This window comes from Pleurodeles waltl, chromosome 2_1, assembly GCF_031143425.1.
Source record: "Pleurodeles waltl isolate 20211129_DDA chromosome 2_1, aPleWal1.hap1.20221129, whole genome shotgun sequence".
NCBI lineage: Eukaryota > Metazoa > Chordata > Amphibia > Caudata > Salamandridae > Pleurodeles > Pleurodeles waltl.
The window spans coordinates 737,899,923-737,914,651 of record NC_090438.1 but is presented as its reverse complement, the minus strand read 5'-3'; the positions used below and the strand labels follow the sequence as shown (position 1 = coordinate 737,914,651).

The 14,729-nt window shown below is 43.7% G+C and overlaps 1 protein-coding gene across 1 annotated transcript in view; it reads right to left on the bottom strand.

Moving 5' to 3' along the window:
• Nucleotides 1-14,729, bottom strand: part of LYRM4 (LYR motif containing 4) — a 450,340-nt gene that overhangs the window by 388,278 nt on the left and 47,333 nt on the right. The window lies entirely within an intron of this gene.

The following is a 14,729-nucleotide window of genomic DNA, read 5'->3' as shown; positions in this document are numbered from 1 at the left end:
GTGCCTCAAATATATCACTTGTCCAGACTCATTACCTCCACTGCGCTTATCTCACCACATACAGGATGCACACAGTGGGACTTTGAGATAACTCCCAGTGCCCGTGCAGCCCTGTGCTGACTTTTTTCATATGTTGTGGGCCTGTCCTAACATAGTGCGGTACTAGGAGACGACTGTCGCTGAACATTCCACCACCCTGGCCATTTACATAGACATGTCTCCACTACCAATATTGCTTGGGGTCCTTGAAGGTGTGGGAAGTAGCTGGACAGATCACGCTCTCCTGAGGACGGCACTGCTGGTTACAAAAACAGACACGTCACATGGAATTGAATTTCAGACACGATGAAGATGTTCAGAATCAAGTAGTACAACAACAAGAAGTAGGATTCTATACTGTGTTAATGATAAATTATTCGCCTACAGAATTAATTGAGAAAGTTAAACCAGAGGTGCTGGATTTGACAGGAACAGGTATTGGATTAATTAAGGGAGCTGAGCTGGCCAGAATAAACATAAACCCTTATTCAGTCTTCCCAGAGAACACCACCATATCCAATGACACCTGAAGTGATAAAGGGAATTACGCCTTTGATTGAGATATTGGAAAAGGGCATTTTAAAAGAAATAATTGTGACTCCATGCAGCTCACCAATTATGGGACTGTGAAAGCCAAATGGCAAATTCAGTATTGTACAAGATTTAAGAAAAATAAATGATATTGTGCTCCCATGTTGTCCTGTAGTACTGAATCCAGCCAATATACTGTACCAAATCCCATGTACGGCAGAATGGTTCACTGTACTGGACATTATCTAAGCCAAACCTTGAACGTTCCTACTTCTGATCTACGCGATTGGTGCAAAGAACTGCCAGAACCTCCTTGAAAGACCAAATTGTAAAATGAATTTTAACTACAACTACAAGGCCTGAGACGCTTAGAAGACTGAGATTTTATATGAACTTAAAACAAGGACAAAATAATAACTACCTTGGTCCAAGTAAAAGAAGATGAAATATTAGGGATAACATTTAGAAGAACACTGAGTAGGGTTAAGAATCTGCCATGCAAAATATATTGTCCCCAACAAACTAAAAGATATGTGTATCGCAAATAGAACTAGAGTTAAGATATTTTTAGGGATTTTACTCACACTAATAGTTGTAATAGGAATAGCAATAGTTTCAGTCACACACTTTACACCTGACCCAGAGAAAACTGGTAGATTTTGTTAATGCAACACAAAAACCTATTGTAAATGATTTGAAAACTTGGTTTGTAGATTATATGGATGAAGATTAGTCAATGAATGTTTATTCTATATTAGTACAGGAATCCACTTGAAATTTTAGAAATTAGAATTGATATATGTGCACACATGCCATCTTCAGTCGATGAGCAGGTCTCTTACTGCCACATTCCACTTTCATGTTATTTTTTGTAGTATTCTTCTTAGTTTACCTTACACACAATATTTTGAACATTAATATTTTAAATTTCACTATGCCGCTTTCTAAAGTATTTGGTCAACCATGAGCATCGGAAATTGGATAACATATATTAGTGCCATAACAATATCAAACTACATATCAGTAATAATATGGGATATGGTGGCAGCCTCGTATCAGATAAAACCAACCAACTCAAATGTGCATCATCCTATAGGACATCAACATTCTTCGGGCCAAGTCAATTAGGTCAATTTTCAGTTACCTTAAGCAGGCAGCTAAGTATGGTTTGCTGTGCATTATAGATAAGCACATTTAAAAAAAAAAATCACTCTTACTCCCAGTTGAGACCAGACAAAATTTTCCTAAATCATTTTACTATTTTAGGGCCTCGGACGTTAGCGATAGCGGATTCACCTTTGTATAGCTGACATATTATTGCCCACCACTCTGTCGCCTTTGAAGGAAGAGAAGATATCCATGCCCGAGCAGTGCATAACCGAGCTGACATAATGATCAACATGAAAGTGCTGAAGCTATCAGTATGCATAATTTTATAGCCCAACATGATATCCCTAATGAACAACTCGAAATCACAGCCCGAGCGATCAGCAGCTAATTGAATAATACCCTCCCAAAATCCACACAGCACAGGACAGTTAAACATGTGTACAATAACAGCTGCATAGCACCCACACTTCAGGCATTGAGTCTTAGTGGAATTGTGACCGATTGTCCATTTGAAGATCTGTTCAGGCTAAGTAGTCGGATCGGCAATGTCAAACTGAATTATGATAGACTACTGCATATTGTCACTGATAAATTACGTTTCTGAAACCAGCTTCCTATCAGTATAATAGGTCGACGTAATACTATCAAAATGAATAACCTCCCAAAATTTCTGTATTTGTTTTATGCTATAGTACTATGAGTTCCAGATGCTTTTCTTAGGCAGCTTGAGGGCATTATAGGTAGCTTTATCTGGTGGTATAAGCGGGAGAGATGGGCTATCCGGCTTCTGAAATTGTCATACAGCCAAGGGGGGGTCTCAACCATGTGACTTTAAGCTGTACTTTTGGGCTGCCTTCGTAGTCCGGATGCAGAACCTGCTCACTAATCGGGAGCGGGTTCCATCTATCTTGCTTTAGGGGCTGACACTAGGTTTATGCTACATAGGATTAACGATCCGAGCTACCTTAAATGACTGAGATTTAAAGTCATCAGGGACATCATCCATATATGGCGAGACATTTGAGCGAAGTACACATTTGCCACCTTATCTGCATATGTGCCACTTCGGGGAAATCATGTATTTACAGAGATATTCCACAACCCAAGGCTGAAGGTGTTGACCCTTGGACAGGTATAAGATATTGGTGGATTTCACTCCTTTGCCAGCCTGCAGTCGCAATACAAGCTGCCTCATCAGTATTTTTAAAAATACTTACAGCTACAGGATTATTTCTTGCATGGCTGCAAAGAGACAATTGATGTTGAGGACTCTGACATCTTGTTGCCTGGGAAAGCTATAATTAGTGAACTGTATCAGAGATGTAGCTCAAACAGTGAAGGTTATATTGCACTGCTTGCAACTGACATTTCTCCAGATGAAATTCAGGGCGCATTAGAGATTGTTGAAAAGCGAGGCTGGTCAGTAAGTCTCAAACTACAGCAGCTCAATACTATCTGTATGTTGTACTATATGCTTGAAAATTATGAATTTATATCCACAAGCCAAAGAAATGGAAACAGCTTGGCATTATTTTAGACCATTTCTTCCTGTAAATAATGTTAAGGCACATGAAAATAATCTAACTTGATTAATGATCTTACAAGAAAAATATTTTATTCATAAGTTAGAAGAGAGAAAGGAGCAATTTAAGACAAATGCATATAAGAAAGAGTATTTGCATAGGAATGCATATTTAAAAAAAGGAGAAGATGAATTTAGAAAGAGAATGTCTGTACCTAAACTAAAACTAGATAAAAGAACCAAGAGCAAAGTATGTGTGTTCAAAAGAAGAAGTGGGAAGAAAGTACCAGTGGGAAAAAGCAACTGTAAGCATGTGTTTGAGTTATCTGGTGGAACATGGTAAATTTCTCCAGAGGATGATCCAACAATTCCAGGAGTATATTTTATATGTGGAGAGAATGCATATTTCAGGTTGACTGAATTTCGGGAGGGATTATGTTATTTAGGATTATTATTTTTAAAGATGTATTGTGTAAAAATTGTAGGTGCGTTAACAAAGACACCAGCACACAAAAGATATACAGGAAGTGTGAATAAAGAAACTCAACTAGTGGGGGATATACTTGGAACTATAAGACCTTCTGTGGGTGTACCTCTAAATGATGAGGAAAAAAAAACAAAAAAACTTTCAACTGTAGCTGATAGATTAGCAACATGCATGTCTGGAGCTATATTGTTAGAAAACACAGATCTTATAGCTACTAGATCTATGGTTTTACAAAACCGTTATGCACTAGACATTCTTCTAGCTGAGAAGGTTGGAGAGCCTGTAAGGTGCTAAAAATAGAAAATTGCTGTAGTTACATACCCTATGAGAGCAGAAAGATAGTGTAGTAAGCAAAGAACATTACTGACTTAAACCTTGACCTGAAACCTTTGGAAACTACTAGTGTACTTCTACATTTTCTCAAATGTTTTCCAACAGTAGCTATCTAGTTTAGAGAATTAGGAAGAGGGATTCTTAAAACTATACTAGCACCTGCATTAGTTGTAACAGATTGTCTTCTATCTACACTAGGCATTTAAAAAGCAATCAAAATGATTCTGATAAAGAAGAGAGGAAGATAAATGAAGAAGGAAGTGAAGAAAGATTTAGAATTGAGTGATAGTGAATGAAGAATATAAGAAACTGAAAGAGAGCGAAAACCTGAAGAGAAACAGACAAGAATATGATAATGAAAATGAAAGTTAACTGTAATAAATGTATTTATAATTATTCATGATGGTTCCAAGCTATCAAAGGGGGGAAGCTGCAAAATCATTAATGCAATATAAAAATCAATACCTTTAATCTGAATGAGTGAGACTAGGCCTAACTAAAGCTGACGTTTTCGAACTGCGCATTCATTTAAACTTTGCACGACCTATGTTGGTTGACTCTCCTAACTGCTAATGTTAACACATTCTTTAAATACTTAACTTGACATAAATGTTTCTGTTCTAAACTCTGCTTGGCCTAGGCAAGATACAAAACTTCTTGTTCTAACAAAGAAGGATGTATATTATTCTTTTCTGCCTTTCTGACCTGCTTTTGAATGCACAGATTTCTTAAATTAATCAATCAAATTGCATCTTTTATGAATTGGATTACATTGAGAAAGATATGCAAAAATGATCTGATGAGAAAAACTTACGCAAGTATTTTGTTTTACAGAAGCAAGGTATGTATGGGAAAGTCTTCCCATGTTACCACTCCATTTTTGAGTTTGAGCTGGTCTTTGTTTGGGCACAGTTCAAACAAATTTGATTTCCTCCGCTCTCATGAGAATGTGCTACATAAGAAGAAACTCTGTGTTAAAAATTGTACTCAATGAATTGTATTATAGAAGTGTCAGAGGGAAAGAGAAGCAGCAGCCCCGTAGAGGGACGGCAAAGAGGCAGGACAGACCGTCTGAGGGGCAAGGGTCCAGAGAGTTCAGATCTAGAGAGAGCCAAGTTAGAGTGGACCCAACCAGACTGAATTTAGCAGCTGTGATAGTCAGACGCTTATGAGCTGATAAGCTGTGAGGCAGAGTGAGAAGAAGATAGCATAAAGAATTACTTTTGTGATTTGTTTTGAGAAAAAGCATTTCTCAGACTTGCTTTAGCTAGGTAGACTAATTCTATCAAACCATGTTACTCTATTCTTTAGGAGTACCGAAATCTTTTTACTGACTAGACGAATAAGTTACTTACCTTCGGTAACGCTTTTTCTGGTGGATACAGTAACTACCTGTGGATTCCTCACCTAAAGAATTCTCCCCTCGCGCCAGCCTCGACGGAAATTTCTTCATCCAGGCAATAAGAAGCCCTCGTTGACGTGCAGACGTCAGTTATCACCATTTCATACGTGCCATAGAGGCGAACAGGTTAAACTTAAAGAGTACACATTCATCCAGAATAGATGAAAATAAAACATTTAATGTAGAACTCAATATATATATCACAGCTATGAATGCTTAATTCAAGATAGAAATAAATATATATATATATATATATATATATATATATATATGTATAATTCCAGTCCAAAATGTCCTTTTCACTAACATAATTTGTAAAGGAAAAGTATAAACAATGAATACAACTATATGCAGCTATATACACATATATATATATATACACACACACACACACACACACACACACACACACACACACACACACACACACACACACACACACACACACACACACACACACACACACACACACACACACACACACACACACACACACACACACACACACACACACACACACACACACACACACACACACACACACACACACACACACACACACACACACACACAGAATCAAGGATGCGCACCCAAAGAGATCCTGGTTTGACCAGTCAGGCAATGGGGAGGCGGGTGGGACCGTGAGGAATCCACAGGTAGTTACTGTATCCACCAGAAAAAGCGTTACCGAAGGTAAGTAACTTATTCTGATGGATACACCTACCTGTGGATTCCTCACCTAAAGAATAGAGTCCCAAAGCAGTATAACCTCCGGTGGCGGGTGCCCGAATGGTCAAACCAAGGAATGTTGCAGCACCGAGCGAGCAAAATGGCCATCCCTCCTAACCTCAGAGTCCAAACAGTAATGCTTGGCAAAAGTATGGAGGGACTCCCAAGTCGCTGCCCTGCAGATGTCAGCCACAGGAACACCTCTAGCCAAAGCTGATGAAGCTGCTTTGGCTCTGGTGGAATGGGCACGAAGCCCCAAAGGTGGATCCCTCTTTGCCAAAGAATAGCAGATCTTAATACATAGAATGACCCACCTGGATAGCGTTCTCTTGTGGACCGCTCTACCTTTCCTCTTCCCCACATATCCAACGAAGAGCTGTTCATCCTGTCTGAACTCTTTCTCCTGGCGACGTAGAAGCTCAGAGCTCTTCGCGGATCCAGCCGGTGGAGCCTCTCTTCCTCCTTGGATGGGTGAGGTGGAGGGTAAAAGGAAGAGAGAGTAATCGACTGCCCCAGGTGAAAGGGTGTAACAACCTTCGGAAGGAAAGCCGCCTTGGTCCTCAACACCACTTTGTCCTTAAAGAAAGAAAGGTATGGGGTCCCCACAGAAAGAGCCTGAAGCTCACTGACCCTTCTGGCAGATGTTATGGCCACCAGGAAAACAGTTTTGAATACTAGGTACCGTAAAGAACAAGAATGCATTGGTTCGAACGGAGACCCTATAAGAAAAGTTAAAACTAAGTTAAGGTCCCACTGAGGCATAACAAATGGTGTGGGTGGATACCTATTAGTGAGTCCCTTTAGAAACTTTAAAACAATTGGTGATTTAAAGAAGGACGGTTGATCAGGAAGGCACAGAAAAGCAGATAGTGCAGACAGATAACCTTTAACAGTGGCAATTGCAAAACCTTTCTGTGCCAGATAGAGTGCAAATGACAAAATGTCAGATAAACCAGCTTTTAAAGGATCTAATCTATTCTCTCCACACCAGTTTGTAAATTTCGCCCAACGATTAGCATAGATTGACTTGGTGGAGTGTCGCCTGGCCGATAAAATAACTTCCACCACATCTGGTGGGAGAGAAAAGGAACTCAGATTGCCCCGTTCAATCTCCATGCATGAAGATGCAGGCTCTGGAGGTGGGGGTGTAGAATCTGCCCCTGCGACTGCGAGAGGAGGTCCACCCTGCAAGGGAGACGGAGCGGAGGGCACTGAGAGAGTTGGAGCAGGTTTGAATACCACACCCTTCTTGGCCAATTCAGAGCTATCAGGATGACTTGTGTTCGGTCTTGGCGGATCTTCCTGAGAACTCGAGGAATCAAGGGTATGGGGGGAAACGCGTAAAGTAACTGACCCTTCCAGGTCATCTGAAACGCGTCCCCCAAAGCTCCTTGCACCGGATACTGGAGGCTGCAAAATAGCGGGCAATGCGCATTCTCTTGAGTGGCAAACAGATCTATTTGCGGGTATCCCCACATCCTGAAGATACCCAGAACTAGATCTGGATGAAGACGTCACTCGTGGTCGACCGAGCTGCGTCGACTGAGAATGTATGCACGCACGTTCAGGACTCCGGCCAAATGATGTGCAATCAAGCAGATCTTGTGGTCTTGAAACCAGGACCAGAGACGAAGAGCTTCTCTGCAGAGAAGATACGACCCCACTCCTCCCTGTTTGTTTATATACCACATCGCGATCGTGTTGTCCGTCAGAACTTGAATTGACCGACCGCGAATGGAAGGGAGGAGGGCCTTGAGAGCCAGACATACTGCCCGCAACTCTAACAGATTGATGTGTAACCTCTGTTCCCCTGGAGACCAAAGGCCCTTGATCTCCAGGTCCCCCAGATGAGCTCCCCACCCTAGAGTGGAAGCATCCGTTACCACCGTGGCCACTGGAGGTGGCAGCGAGAACGGCCTTCCTTGAGACAGGTTGTCGACCGTTGCCCACCATCGAAGATCCACTGCAGTGTCTCTGGAGATCTTTATCGAATCCTCAAGATCCCCTTTGTGCTGAAACCACTGCCTGCGGACGCACCACTGAAGAGCCCTCATGTGGCAGCGTGCATGAGTGACCAACAGTATGCAAGAAGCGAACAGACCGAGCAGTCGAAGGACCTTGAGGATTGGAACTACCGCTCCATTTTGAAACATTGGAATCAACGCCTGAATGTCCTGGACCCGCTGGGGTGGAGGAAAGGCCCAATTCAATGTCGTGTCCAATACTGCCCCTATGAACAGGAGGCGTTGAGAGGGCTCCAGGTGAGATATGGGTACATTGACTGAAAAACCCAGGTCGTACAACAATTGAGTCGTCGACTGGAGATGGCACCGCACGAGCTCTGGAGTTCTGGCTTTGATTAACCAATCGTCCAGATAGGGAAACACAGCTATCCCCCTTCTTCTGAGCTCTGCCGCTACCACCGCCATCACCTTTGTGAAGACTCGAGGTGCTGAAGTAAGACCAAACGGGAGGACCGCAAACTGATAATGCTGCGATCCCACCACAAACCGGAGATACTTCCTGTGCGATTTGAGGATCGGAATATGGAAATACGCGTCCTGCCAATCGACCAACACCATCCAGTCTCCTTCGTTCAACGCCAAAAGAACCTGTGAGAGGGTCAGCATTTTGAATTTTTCCTGTCTGAGGAACCAATTCAAAATCCTCAAGTCCAAAATCGGTCTCAGCCGACCATCCTTTTTGGGAATCAGGAAGTATCTTGAATAACAACCCTGACCCCTCTCTTGCTCGGGAACCAACTCTATTGCACCTTTTGCCAATAGGGATAATACCTCCTGCTGTAATAGGAGAAGATGGTCTTCCGAACAGAAGGATGGGCGGGGAGGGAAGGTAGGAGGGAATTCCCGAAAGGGAAGAGCGTACCCCTTCTTCACAATGTTGATGACCCAGGAGTCCGATGTTATAATCTCCCACATTGTAAGAAAATGGGCAAGTCTCCCCCCTACCGGAGACAAGTGGACAGGGAGTGGAGGAAGACTACGGCTGCTTTCCTTGCTGCACCCCTCCCGAGGAAGAGGAAGAGTGCTGCAAGGTGGCTCCTCTCGTATGGACTCTGCCCCTGCCCCTGAAGGATCTGTACGGCAGGGTAGAAGCAGATTGTTGTGGTCCCTGCAATCTTCCCCGAAAGGAACCACGTCGAAATCCTTTAAACCTCCGAAAGACTCTAAAGGAGGATGAGGCCGACGACTAGAGTCTCAAAGATCTAGCAGTCGCTCTGCTTTCTTTAAAACATTCCAGGGCAGAGTCAGTCTTTGTGCCAAAGAGCTTCTCCCCATCAAACGGAAGATCAAGAAGCGCGGCCTGCACGTCCGACGAGAAACCAGATGACCGTAGCCAAGACTGCCGTCTAGAAACTATGGTTGTGCCCATAGCCCTAGCCACCGAGTCCGAAGTATCCAACCCAGACTGTATCACCTGAGTTGCAGCCGCCTGAGCATCCGCTAACAGCTGCAACATCTCCTGGGACAAATTAGGGTGGCCCTTCGCCTCTTCCATAAGGGCATGGATGTAACGCCCCAGTATACAAGTTGCATTGGAAGATTTTAGGGCCATACTGCAAGATGAAAAGGCCTTTTTTGCAGTACGGTCCATCTTTTTTGACTCCCTGTCCGCAGGGGTCCCAGGAAACGAGCCAGGAGAGGATCTAGACGAACAAGAGGCTTGCACCACTAGACTCTCCGGAGTTGGTTGTCTGGAGAGAAACACCGGATCCCCAGGTGCCGTCCTGTACCGACGAGCCACCGCTCTGTTGACCGCCGCGGTGGACACAGGTTTCAGCCAGATATCCTTAATGGGGTCCAGCAAAGCCTCATTGAATGGCAAAAGAGGCTCAGCAGAAGCAGACGCCGGGTGCAGAACCTCAGTTAATAAATTTCTCTTGACCTCCGCGGTAGGAAGGGGAAGATCCAAAAAGTCTGCAGCCTTACGAATGACTGCGTGGAAAGAAGCAGCTTCCTCCGTGATCTCTCCAGGGGAAGCTAGATCCCATTCCGGGGTAGTGTCCAGGCCACTAGCTGAATCCAGTCCCTGGAAGTCACCTGAGGGCTCTACTATTTCACCTTCCTCCAGGTGTTGCCTCGCGTACTCTTCTTCCTCCAAGAGTCGAAGAGCCAGACGTCTTGACTTAATTCTTGACTCCAAGCCTGGAGTCGACAAGGCGTCGGCCGACGCCGAAGATCTTCGTCGGCGCCGATCCTCGGATCCGTTCGAAGCCGGAGGCTCCGGCTCCAAAGGGTTCTTAGACGCCGATCGGATCTGAGGCGAATCTGACGGCGCTGTAGCAGGTGTAGTCATCCTGGGCAACGTCATAGGCATCGGCGCCGCTTCAGGTGCAGCAGATAAAAATGGGGTAAACGGCGCCGATCTGTAAGACGCCGGAACCCCCAAATCATAGGCCAAAGGGCCAGACGGACCTGCATGACTTCCACCTGGCGTCATGGAAGCAAAAATTTTATACATTGCGTTTAAAAAGGCTACAGGGTCCGATCCTGGAGTCGGGAAAGCCGGGTACTGCTGCTGCTGCACCGGCGCCGGCATAGCTGCCGAGGAGGGTCCAGGTAACTCCTGGCCAGGAGAACCTTCAGGCCTCTGGGGAGACTCGACCTCGAAGACCGACCCGGGTGACGTCGGGGTCGTCGGAGGTGGAGGGGTGACGGTCGGGCTTATCTCCCACGTCAGACGACGCCGAGCCGACGGAGAAGCCGATCTTGATCTGGACCGTCCCTTGCTCGATCGGCGCCGAGATCCATGACGGCGCCGAGAGTCACTATGATGATGACGAGACTTTGAGGATCTCGACGAAGACTCCCTCCTATGACGCCTCTCCTTCTTCTTCTTGGAGAGAGCCAAGAATAATTTTGCCTCCCTCTCCTTAAGTGCCTTAGGGCTCATGCGTTGACATGAACCGCATGACTCGACCTCATGGTCGGAACTAAGGCACCAGAGGCAGTTTTCATGGGGGTCGGTAACCGACATCCGACCCCCGCACTGGCTACAAGGTTTGAAGCCGGATTTTCTAGGCTGTGACATCGTAACCGTCGTTGGAAACAGTAGCTCCCTGTGAGCCTCGAAGAATTAACCATTACTCAGGCACGGAAAAAAGGGAACTGACGTCTGCACGTCGACGAGGGCTTCTTATCGCCTGGATGATGTCATGTGGCGTCGCGTGGAGTCGGACGATTGTGACGTCATCGTCGACGTGCAGAGCTAGAAGAAATTTCCGTCGAGGCTGGCGCGAGGGGAGAATTCTTTAGGTGAGGAATCCACAGGTAGGTGTATCCATCAGAATGTAGTGATTAGAATAGGGACACATTTCAGGACATGCTATATGCAATGTTCTGTGAACGTATGACTAATAAAACCATTTCAATTATTTTGAAAAAACAATTTAAACTACTTTAAACTCTCATCATTGACTCATACAGAAATAAACATACAAATAATAAAGTCTTGTATTGCAGCCAAATTCCTGTATTAACCTATCCCAAGATTCATTCACCTAAAAAGGCCCAGGCAGCGTAAAGTATTTATGAATTTAGTATTATTGTGCTACCCCAAAGATATTTATCCCTTCCACACAGTTCCTCAGTCTGATCGAATCTGGCCAACACTATTTGGTATGGTGGTTAATTGTCTGGTTGTGGTGTCATATAGAGAAGCATGGGCCATATGTACGAACACTTTTTCCCCATAGACACAGAATGGGTAAAAATCTTTGCTACATCTGGCCCCATGTCCCTTCACAGGTCAATGTCTTCACCAGCCTTTGGCTTTATTCTCACACTTACCAGGTGTCTTTCTTCTGCTAATGCCCATATAAGGACATCACTGTGCCATGTATATTTAGGTGGCTGCGCAGCCTCTAATCAACATATAGCAGTTCTATGTCTGGCTAATAATAAACATACCAATAAAAATTAGCTTTTCATTTTCTGCCTACTTCCAACAGGCAATCATCAATATGCATTTCCACAAATCTGACAACCAACCTTTATATTAACTTCACAACCTCTTCTTAGTAATTCTTGATAACTGGACACATTTGCAATATATGTGTAAAATGTGTATCCTCCCGCGACATTTTTATTGTTATAGAGTCAATTGTATTCTATGGATCAACTTAAAGGCTATGAACATTCTATGTGGGATCCTAAGTTGAATCTGTTTAAATCTGGCATTGATTCCTTTTTGATACTTTCTTATGCCCATTGCCACACCCAGTCCGTCAAGGGCCTATCACAATAATGTCCCTATTTGATCCTAAACCTTTCCTGAGTTGCAGGAGGATCATCTTTAAGTGATATGTTAGTAAAACAAGACTACTGTTCCTTACCTGTGCTAGTTTTCCCCGTCTTCCACATTGGCAACTGCTGAGGAAGCTCTGGCCATGTTAATATTGATGCTTGAGCCATAGACATGTTAGTTAGAAACCGCCTCCTTTGCACCTCAGGAAGTATGCATTCTCCTTCAAATGGCAGAAATTGTCCTCCGACAAACAGGTGACCCAGGCCAGGCATCCTACTAATGGTGACCTGGTACTGAAATACGGAAAGCACCATAACTAGTTCTGAACATCAATCATTAAGGAAACTAGGTGTGAGGTTTCAGGAAGTGGCCTCTTCTGTTGGAGGCAAACAACACTCAAATCTTGTAGTCTTGTGGGGCCTGCAATTAAGCATACTGATGAGTACTGTATATGGGATATACGGTAATGCATCTATTGACCTAGGTGTGCAAATCTACCTTGTTTGCTTTTTAATGTAGTCAAACATAGTGCATGTTCTGGTCCCTATTATTGTAGTGATACGGCTGATTAATTTATTAAAGATGCCCTGTGGAACCAATAACATCATCCCATTGAGAATGTGCACGGATATGGGCAAAAACACTATCCTAACCACGGTCTCCAAATCCTTCAGTGAGACTAACAGATTAGCACATAATTCCTCATACTGTACCTATATTACTCCATTTCAGGGTGTCTTGTTCACTGTGCGTCACCCTCATACTTCGATGTATAAGGGTACCCAATCGTAGTGATAATCCCAGTTCTGGTTTTATGCTCTCTTCCTCTTTCACTAGTGCACCCATCAGGAACAAACGGGCCTTCTGACAGTTTGTAATACAGCGGAACACCAACGCAACTTTTTGCATTTAGTTTAATATCATTGAGAATGACAGTTCAGGGTCTCTTAGAAATACCACTGTATTATCAGCATACAGCAATAATACAAGGAAGGTTTCTCCAATACTAATGTCCCAATCTGTCATTGTGTTACAAAAGGACACCACAAGCAGCTCCATTACCAAGGTCAACAGGAGTGCAAACAGTGGTCACTCCTGGTTGGTGGCACAATTTGGGGTCCGTGATTAAAAAGTTGCAGCACCCGTCTTCACTCCGACAATCCACTTGAGTGTTTACGAGTTTTATCCATTCCATTACCATGGCCACATTTATAGGTTTACAATAATAGGAAGAGGAACCACCATCCCACCATTTAAAAAGGACTTTTCTGCATCTACGAAGGTCACCGGAGATATCTCCTCCATGTCATATTTCACATGGGCGAGTCTCCTCAAGTCCGATTCTCTGCTCTGTTGAGCAAATTGATATGGGTGTATCAAACTCTGGAAATCCTTCATCAGGCAAGTTGCAATAGTCTTAGGCAGGATTGTAGTTTCTGTATTGATCTTATACACAGTGGTTGATTAGACTTTGGATCCATGGGGTCCTTTGGCAACCAATGCTAGAGCCCTGGTCATAGCTGACTAGAGACTGCCCACCTCTGCCGCTTTCAAGTACACAATGTGTACTTTAGCTATGATGTTGCCTCCATATTCTTTATAAAAATGTGTGTAACTTTTCCACAGATATAGGCACCTTGAGAATATTTATTTGCTCTGCCGGAAGGTGTGGAGGTTTTGCCACTGTAAATTACTGCTTAATATTTGCCTCGTTATGGGTCCACAGGCTCACAATTATGTGAAACATGTACACTGAAACACATTATCAATGCCTTAACTCTGTCACTAATACCAAGCCATCTTTGTCACCCATTTGAAATATATCCCATCACAGGCATTATTTTCCTGAGCTTACAGGCCAGCATCTTCACAGTCATCCACATTACTCTGTTTTATTTTATGTCTGTAAGTGGTATACCTTCCTTTATCCAGCCTATCATAGGTTAGTCCCATCTCATGCCTTTTAGTAAATAAATTCACCAAGCCCTAAAGGAAACAGTTGTGTGCCCAATATCCTCTTTCAACCTTCACACTTCTTTCTCCAACTACCCTTAAATACTACACACCTTCTCTAAACAGAAGTCCAATGTCACCACCTCCACTTTCTTTCATTCAGGGACTCTGGTAGATGATGAGAGCCAATCAGCACTGAAAAAGGACTGCATTTCCATGCATAGCTCAGATTTGAAAGAAAGCTGTGTCAGTCCGCAATTCTGTATACAAGTACTATGTGGACACTCTTATCAGGGCCCTGTCCAGATTACTCAGTTATCTTAGAAGGGAACAATGGGAAACTGCCCTGCTCACAG